The sequence below is a fragment of the Peromyscus maniculatus genome, chromosome 14 (assembly GCF_049852395.1).
Source record: "Peromyscus maniculatus bairdii isolate BWxNUB_F1_BW_parent chromosome 14, HU_Pman_BW_mat_3.1, whole genome shotgun sequence".
Classification (NCBI taxonomy): domain Eukaryota; kingdom Metazoa; phylum Chordata; class Mammalia; order Rodentia; family Cricetidae; genus Peromyscus; species Peromyscus maniculatus.
The window spans coordinates 4,769,280-4,778,073 of record NC_134865.1 but is presented as its reverse complement, the minus strand read 5'-3'; the positions used below and the strand labels follow the sequence as shown (position 1 = coordinate 4,778,073).

Sequence of the window (8,794 nt, the reverse complement as noted above, 5' to 3'; positions counted from 1 at the left end):
AGTTGGGATCATTTCTCTAAGATATTTATACCCCAGAGGACCTCGCTCTGAAGTCAGATTTAATGATATCTACTCTCATTGTCTTTTTAACTGATCTTCTAGGATTCATTTTGTGGTTTTGATAACTTTCAAATGGCTCCTGAAGACACAGAGTGTGTTCTTACCTCTCTCTACACAAGAATCTGACCTCCCATTATCAAGAGGCCAATCTCAGTGTTAAAATGAGGCATAAAACTGAGGCAGCAGGCATAAAAGAAATTCATTTTTTTCAAAGGTCTGGCTACATGCCTAGAATAATCAATAAGTCATTTATTCCCTCCTTTGGCTTCATTATCTTCATTCTGTTCCCCAAGTCAGCAAATACAGATTGTTTTTTGTTTTTGTTGGTTTTTTGTTTGTTTGTTTTGTTATAGAAGAAACAAAATGAAATCAAACATGTATAAAATCCCTAGATCCCTTTTTATAACACTTGGCTGAACTCATTATAGCAGCCACCATTCTGGTCACCCACAAAATAGAAATGCTCTATACCATCATTCTTTCCTCACAGAAGTGGGCTACCTTTCTTCTACAGAACCTGTCTCTCTTCCTTGGTTGTGGTCCCCACACACTCCTTAGCCCAGATGGGAAAGATGCATACTTTCAGGGCAAACTTTGGTTGGTTTTTGTGTAGGTATTGTTGCAATGAGATAAAAGGGAACTATTTTCTTCAAAGAAAGGCTCCTCATTAGATGAAAGGGACATTCTTGATAGAGGGGGAAAAATACCATTGCTCCTTTATCTGTAGGTAGTGCCTAGAGTTAGAGTCAGCACACATCAGTGGAGTGACACAGCCTGGCAGGAAGGCACATCGCAGGGCTGTCACTGAGCCTCAGCCAACTCAGCCCATTACCTGTCCCCCAACTTCCTATAAAACAGGGAGGCAAGGCCTCTGGTTAGCAGCTTACTTGGGTCTTCAGTTAAAATTAAAGAAACATTTCTGATGTGTCCGGATTTTTTTTTTTGTATAAACAATTTAAAATATGTATCCATCTACTTATAAAAATCAAGAGAATGTCAAAATAGATAAGAGTTCTTTAACTGATGAGGACATTACTATATGAAACAGGCGTTGGCATCTGAAAACTTGTCTATACTCTATATTCTCTCTAAGATGTAGATACTAGCCTCTTCACTGTTAAGTATGTATATCTAGGTATGTGTGTTAGGCCAGCCTTGTACCAAGAGCTTGCCTGTTACCTCTCAGCACACATGGCTAAGTCATCACTCTCACAAGCAAATTTCAGTGCTGCACCAAGTTCTGATACCTGATGCCTTTGTCACATGGGAGAGCTACACATTTTCCCTCCTTTTATCAGTGTTTTCTAATTCTACATATTCAACCACCCAACTAGACATTTACAACTTTCAGGAGAAAGCCTTGTATCTTTTCTAACAATGAAGAGGTTTTTTTTTTTTTCCTTGTCCTTACAGTAGGGTAAAAGGTCTGAGCTCACGTCTTCATTTGAAGTATGACCAAAACCCACCAGTTCCTGAGTTTGAAAACCCAGTAATCCCTGAGCCCCAAATCCCACCAATCTCTGGGCTTTCGCCAAGCTCAGGACTTAAAATTCCATCAGTCCCCACCCTGGAAATCTCCACCCTGGAAAACTCCTCTCCCAAGAAACCCTATAACAGCCTGTCACCTGTTCAGGTCTCTACTGCTTCTCACCCTAGCAGGGACAGCACGCTTCTTGTGTCTTTCCCAATAAATCTGCCTGAGGTTTGTTGTGTGGAGTGACTTTGTGGTATTCCTTGGCTGCCAACTGCCAGAATACCTTTCCTGTCACATCTTAACACTTCCACTAGGAAAACCTCAGAGCTGCAACACTTACACTACTTCCCTAAACAATACAGAATAGCAACTAGAGCACATTACATATTAAGTTTTACAACATCGTAACTTTTAAAGATGATTTAAAGTATTTTAGGTCACTTGAAAATGCAAAGCCATGTTACATATGGTATGTAAACAATTCCTTAAAAGTATTTGGAACAATGACTGCTTCAATCTATTTTCTAGCACACTTTTACATTTCATGGAGTAGATCTTCCTAGGCAGTTACCAAATATAAAAAGTTTTACTTTGAAATAAAGTTGTAAATTATAGCTTTGCATTAAACTGGATAGAAGCTGCTGACTGCTAACATTTTGGTGAGGATATTATTGACTAAATTATTTTGTGTTCTTTTGGAGGGGGGAACCCCTGAGAAAATTTCCCTGGGACCTCAGCAGCAGAAACTGTTGTGTTTTTTTCTATGCAAATGATCCCAAACTGGGTGTGGTGACTTAGTTGTAAATAGGATTTGAGAGGCTGAGACCAGGATTAAAAGGGAAGCCGGGATCTAGGGAGATGGCTCAGACCCTCTCTGATCAAAAGAAAACCCATTGTCTACAGTAAATTGTGTAAGAGAGTATGCAGCTCTGGCGGCAAACCTCAGACGTGGTAATGTGACTCAAATTTAGCAAGAATCAGATGACATTGCTAATGTGTAATCAATCTCCACTTTTTAAAAACATTCTTGTTTCATTATTTTGCTGCTATGTTCGCATCCTTTCTCTTCTGGATTTCCTCTCTGATTTACCACCTACCACAGGTCTGCTCCCCTCTCATGGTCAACATGCTGTTATGTTTGAAGTTTTTTTTTTTTTTAAACTTTAAAACCCCTCTTAAACCAGCCTTGTACTTTTTATTTAGCTGCAGTACACCTTGCCACTGTTAGAGACTAAGGTAAGAAAGATTATGCCTTCCTATGCTCCCGCAGAGGAGGACACAGGAGTCCATTAAAGATCTTGTTTAGGGTCATGAGACCGCACAGCAGGTAAAGGCAGTTTCTCAGCAAGAAGTCTGGAGACCTGGGTTTCCTCGAGAAGGAGAAAAACCTAACTTTGTAAATCCTCTCTCTCTCTCTCTCTCTCTCTCTCTCTCTCTCTCTCTCTCTCTCTCTCTCTCTCTCTCTCTCTCTCCTCTCCCCTCTCCCCTTGTCCTTTTCCTCTCCCCTCCCTTCTTTCTCTTGTCTAGCTCACTTTGAGGAAATTAGTCACTCTGTTATGAAAACAGTAAATTATAAACAACATCTTTGTGGTTAAAACTGAGGCACCTTGACAAATTCACACTTGGAAGGTGTTTTACAAAGGATCACCGTAATCCTTACTAACTTCAATCCTAAAATGAGACCCTGAGCCACAAGTGAGCCCATTTCCAGACCCAACTGAAGAGGTAGGGTAAAGATCTCTATTTGAAGCTACCAGCTTTTTGCTTAACTTATATGTGATCATTTGTTAACAAGATAAACTCATTAGCACACTAGATTGAATGGAGGCGTTAACTGCCAAGCACTTATGGTATGAAATGTGTAGTCATGAAGAACAGTATTACTCCTAACTGGTGTTTCCAATTCCAGCTAAGTTCCTGCTTCTGCTTAGTAGTTCCTACTTTTCCGTTAGTCATCTGCTTTCGTGACTGTTCTTGTCACCGTGAGGAGACAAAAGTGTCCTTCTAACTGAAAAACAAACAAACCAGCCTTGAATATGACACCGGGCTACTGATTTGCTTTTTATATAAAAAAAAATGGTTACAAAACGTGGTTTTTTTTTTCCACTTCTTTCTTTTAGATTCATTTTGCAATTGTTAGGAGACTGTTTATATTCTTTCTTCAGAGACTAGTATCATTTGTTCACCTATTTAAAAATCAGAGACTGAGTTTCTGCTATAACTGAGGCTTGGTTTTAGGTGCTTTGATAATAGGTACAATATTTATTGTAGTGTAGGAAAAGCAGTTACCCAGTTAAACATAATGTGGTAAGAGCTATAGCAGGGATAAGGAACTGTTTGATGGTGTAGCCATGGTAGTGGATAAAACTTCACAGAGGTTTTTTTGGCTTTTTTTTTTTTTTTTTTTTTGAGGTCATAATATAATTACACCATTTTTTCCTTTTCTCTACTCCCCCCCCCCCACATACTCCTCCTTGATCTCTTTAAAGTTCATGGTCTCTCTTTTTTATTAATTGGTTACATGCATGTGTGGTTGCCAGTGTGGGGAGTGTGTGTGTGTGTCTGTGTGTGTGTGTGTCTGTGTCTGTGTGTATGTGCACATTCCTATATATTCTAAATACATAACTACAACCTTCTCAGTCAGTATAATATATGTGTATATATAATAACTTGCATATGCGTTTTCAGAGATGACCATTTGGTATTGGATTAGCAATTGGTGTGCTCTTCCCTGGGGAAGACTATTCCTCCTGTTCTCAGATTCCTTTCATTGCTCTAGTTCTTTCTCTAGGGTTAAGGGCTCATGATCTTCTTTCCACATTAGTATGTTTATTGGTTTGGTCCTTGTTCAGCTCATGTTGAGAAAGCCACAACCACAAAGATAGCAGAGGCTGTTTTCTAATCGTTAGAAGCAAGATACCAGGCAGGCAAGCCAAAGGAAAGCCCATGTAGTGAAAACCCTTGAGCCAGAGATACACGATAGTAAAGCATAATGTGATAAAAGCTATAGTAAGGACAAGGAACAGTAATTGTTTCAAACTAAAAGGCTCTAGACTCTCTCTGCTTGAAAAATGCATTCATGTTTCTCAGATTATCCACCACAGTAAGGGACAGGGAGAGACACAACCCCACACCGCCACTGTTAGTCCCACAGAGCGAGAATAAGACCACTACCACAATTTTTGAGCCAAATTTGAACCAAACTTTATTAAATACTGGCTAGGATGATGGATACCAGCCATATCCATACCCAGGATTCCCAGAGTATGGCCAAAAATTACATTAGTCAGAGACTTATAAGGCAAAACCCATAGGGATATATACTTCCCAATTCAGGCAAGCATACATCCTGATATACTTCCTGCCTACACACATCCTGCTGATGTGTGATCAAGTCCACCCAGTTCTTTTCGGAGACCTTTACTTAGATAAAGCAGAACCCTAAATTTCACTGCAGAAAGGAGTTTCAGGACAAGCCAATATGAAAACAGGATTGGAATTTATTTAAAGAAATGTCTTTAAAAATACATAGATTTGAGCTGGGTGGTGGTGGTGGCGGCGGCCGCGGCGGCGGCGGCGGCGCACGCCTTCAATCCCAGCACTCGGGAGGCAGAGCCAGGCGGATCTCTGTGAGTTCGAGGCCAGCCTGGGCTACCAAGTGAGTTCCACGAAAAGGTGCAAAGCTACACAGAGAAACCCTGTCTCGAAAAACCAACCAACCAACCAACCAAACAAACAAAAAAACACCCCCCCCCAAAAAACATAGATTTAAGTAAGGGTGGAGCAAAAATATAATAATATAATATAATATAAATTAAAGAAAAAAAATCCTAAGGAAAGGGAGAACAGGAATCTCAACCAGCATCTCATTTCACTGTCTTTATAATCTCCATCTGTAGGATTTTGGTGAGTTACCCTCAAATAGTTGTTAGGAAATTTAAGAGAGATCACAGGATGGCTCACTGGTGCATCTGACAGGATTGTAATTAGTAGGGCAAAATTCCTGACCTCACAGGTATAAGAAAATAGAATATTTTCATTCTAAACAGAAGTTAGTCATCTTGTTGAGATTCCCAGAGGAAGGAGAAAGGCCATACTTGAGATCTTACTCACTCCGGTCTTAGGATTAGTTGTTATTCTTATTGATATTTTAATCCTTAAATATTGCATCTGTGTAGGCAACCTTCACAGCAGAAATTGGTGGACTTCTTGATTTTCAGCAGGGGTGAGGCTCCAGAGTGAGGGAACTCCTTTTTCTACCCATGGTCTGATAATTTTAGTGTTTTTCTACCTCGCCTGAAGATGAAGTGCTCACTTTCAGTAAAGTAATACATGGTTCCTCCAGACAGAGCTTGCCTGACAGTTGAGCTTGTGAACTTTATTGTTACCTGTTCAAAAGAACTGACTGCATTCTCACACAGTGTTCCGCTGACCTATATGTCTTTGGACTGTGAGGTCATTCTGGACAGAGGATATTGTTTTTCTTTCCTGTAACAGTATCCATTCTAACTCATGGAAAAGAGCAAGAAATCAGGAGTTGCTTATTTAATGAATGAGTTCCTATCACAGTGAAGTACATATTCAAGCAAATATTCAGACCAAGCCTCCCAGTGTGTTTCCTGATACATACACATAACTGAAAGGGAGTATCAGGAGGGTTTCCTTATTTCAACATTTAGTCAATTAAATCAAAATCGTTACCTTGGTAATGATCTTCAATATTCAAATGTGTCTAGGTAAATTAGAAAAAATAGATCTCATAACTGAAGTCAAGAGAGTGGCATGAAGTTGGCATGGAATGTAGTTACTGTATCGTTAAAATGAACATCATTTCATGGCGGTTTCACTCAAGAAATGACAATAGCAGTGGTTATTGAAGAAGATCTGCACAAGGCTGGACCAATCAACAGTCCTCCATGGATGGGAAGAGTTCATGAGGCTGTGCCCCTCCCTGAGGAGCTATAGGCAGTCAATGTGTTGTGGGAAGAGGGTTCCTATTCTTCAGTGATATAGCCACTCATTAATTAGGACACATAAAAAAACTAATTAAATTCAGTGGGACTTATGCAAATAAGACATAAAACAGGAGCTGGCCCTGTTGGGAGCTTGGCAGGAGGGGGCTAAGAGAAAATGATCGAAGGAGAGATGATCACAGTACACTATAGACATATATGTATGAGATTATGAAATAAAGTAAATAATTATATATTGTGCTTATAATAAGGTTAAAATGATTATATATGTGTATATATATGAAATTGTTATTAACAGGCAAATTCTATCACCCTCCTGTTGTAATTGTGTTAATAGAGGTATTCTTTTTTTTTTTTTTTTTTTTGGTTTTTTGAGACAGGGTTTCTCTGTGTAAATTGTGTCTTTTCTAGGACTCACTTGGTAGCCCAAACTAGCCTTGAACTCACAGAGATCCACCTGGCTTTGCCTCCCGAGTGCTGGGATTAAAGGTGTGCGCCACCACCGCCCGGCCAATTGAGGTATTCTTGCAATATATTAGTGGATGTTTTATGTAGCTGCACTATTTCAGTCAGTTCATGTTTTGTGTCTTGTGATGAAAACCCAGTTGTCTGGGAAATCAAGATGCTGTAACTTGTTTGACAGTTCTTGTCTATGCAGGGGTTCTGGGGGATATAGGGAATCCATAGTATTCTAGTGGAATTCTGCTTTTGAATGTGTTCTGAGTACACAAGGATCTGTTCAGTGGAAGTATAAGCAAGAGCAAGGGTCACAGATGAAAAATACGTCAGCAGAGCTGAAAAAACAAACTCCTCTGATGCATGTAGTATTTTCTTTGTATCACACCAGCCTTTTACATGAGCTAGAAGGAAAATGTGGTGGCTGTGTTCCTTCCTAACATGTAGTTTTTGTAGTGGTATCAGCATAGAATGTACGTTTATATAGCAAGAGCTGTGTGCATTTAAATTACAGAATATGTGCATCCTCAGCCACTGTGCAATCATTTCTCGATTTTTAGCTCCAGGCAAAGATGTAGATGTCATCTTTTTGTTCCGGAGTGTTTTATTTGTCTGTTGATTCATTTTACCTTAAGGCAACTCCACCTTTTTAATACATTTGCAGTGTATTTATTTTAAAGGCACTAATGAAAGACAGTGATTGAGACTTCTTTTAACCTTGCTATCTTCTCAACAAAAGAGGAACTATTTAATAAATTTTTAATTTTATTTTATTAATAAAATGTTAAGATACTTATGTACATCAAGAAACAATAAGCAACCAAAGACAGAAAATTACGTTTTGAAAAACCAACAAGTGAGGAACACACATTTATCATGGAAGAAAGTTTTTCTAAGAAAGAATATGGTCTATATTATAAATTGTTCTTGTCTATAAGACATTTAATCTAAAACGATTAATCAAACTTTAAAATTGAATGTCTGGGATGAAAATTTTCAATGCATACAAATAAAAATTTTAAAGTTTAAAATAAGATCATAGAGATCGAGTAGAGAGACCTCTTTCCTTTTGCGGCCATCGCTGGTTCTCGCAGGCGCCAAAATGAGGTTCAGTCCCTATCGGTTCAATCTGACCGCAGCAAGAACCGCAAATGGCATTTCAATGCACCTTCTCCCATTCGGAGGAATGAGGCAGAAGTACAATGTTCAGTCTATGCCCATTCGAAAGGATGATGAAGTTCAGGTTATCCAAGGACACTACAAAGGCCAGCAGATTGGCCAGCAGTGATCCAAGTGTCCAGGAAGAAATACGTCATCTACATTGAATGAGTGCAGTGAGAAAAGGTTAACGTAACGGCACAACCGTCCATGCGGACATCCACCCCAGCAAGGTGGCTATCACCAGGCTAAAGCTGAACAGAGACCGCAAAAAGATCCTGGAAAGGAAAGCCGAGTCTCGGCAAGTCGGAAAGGAGAAGGGCAAACACAAGGAAGAAACGATTGAGAAGATGCAGGAGTAGGGGTGTGTCCTATACAGCTTTCATTAAAGACTGCTTAAGTAGTCAAAAAACAAACAAACAAACAAAAAAACCCATAGAAAATGTGCTAAGTTTTTCTCCTCTCTCTGATCGCAACGGGATGAGCCCCTTTGCTCCACTGTGCCCCTCCATCTTCATTCCGTCTCATCGTGGGCCCCAAAGTAATGCCACCAGCCATCCTTGTACAGAAACTTGGAGCCAATTAATTCTCTTTTAAATTGATTCACTCAGGTATTTTGCGTGATGAAAAGTGAGCAGAAAACTATGTTAGAATACCTTTAACGGCGAATAGA

At 39.5% G+C, this 8,794-nt stretch overlaps 1 pseudogene; it reads left to right on the top strand.

Annotated features, from left to right (window-relative positions):
* The first annotated feature begins 8,065 nt into the window (after positions 1-8,065).
* LOC102906125 (large ribosomal subunit protein uL24 pseudogene) lies at positions 8,066-8,527 on the top strand (annotated as a pseudogene).
* Positions 8,528-8,794: the final 267 nt, after the last annotated feature.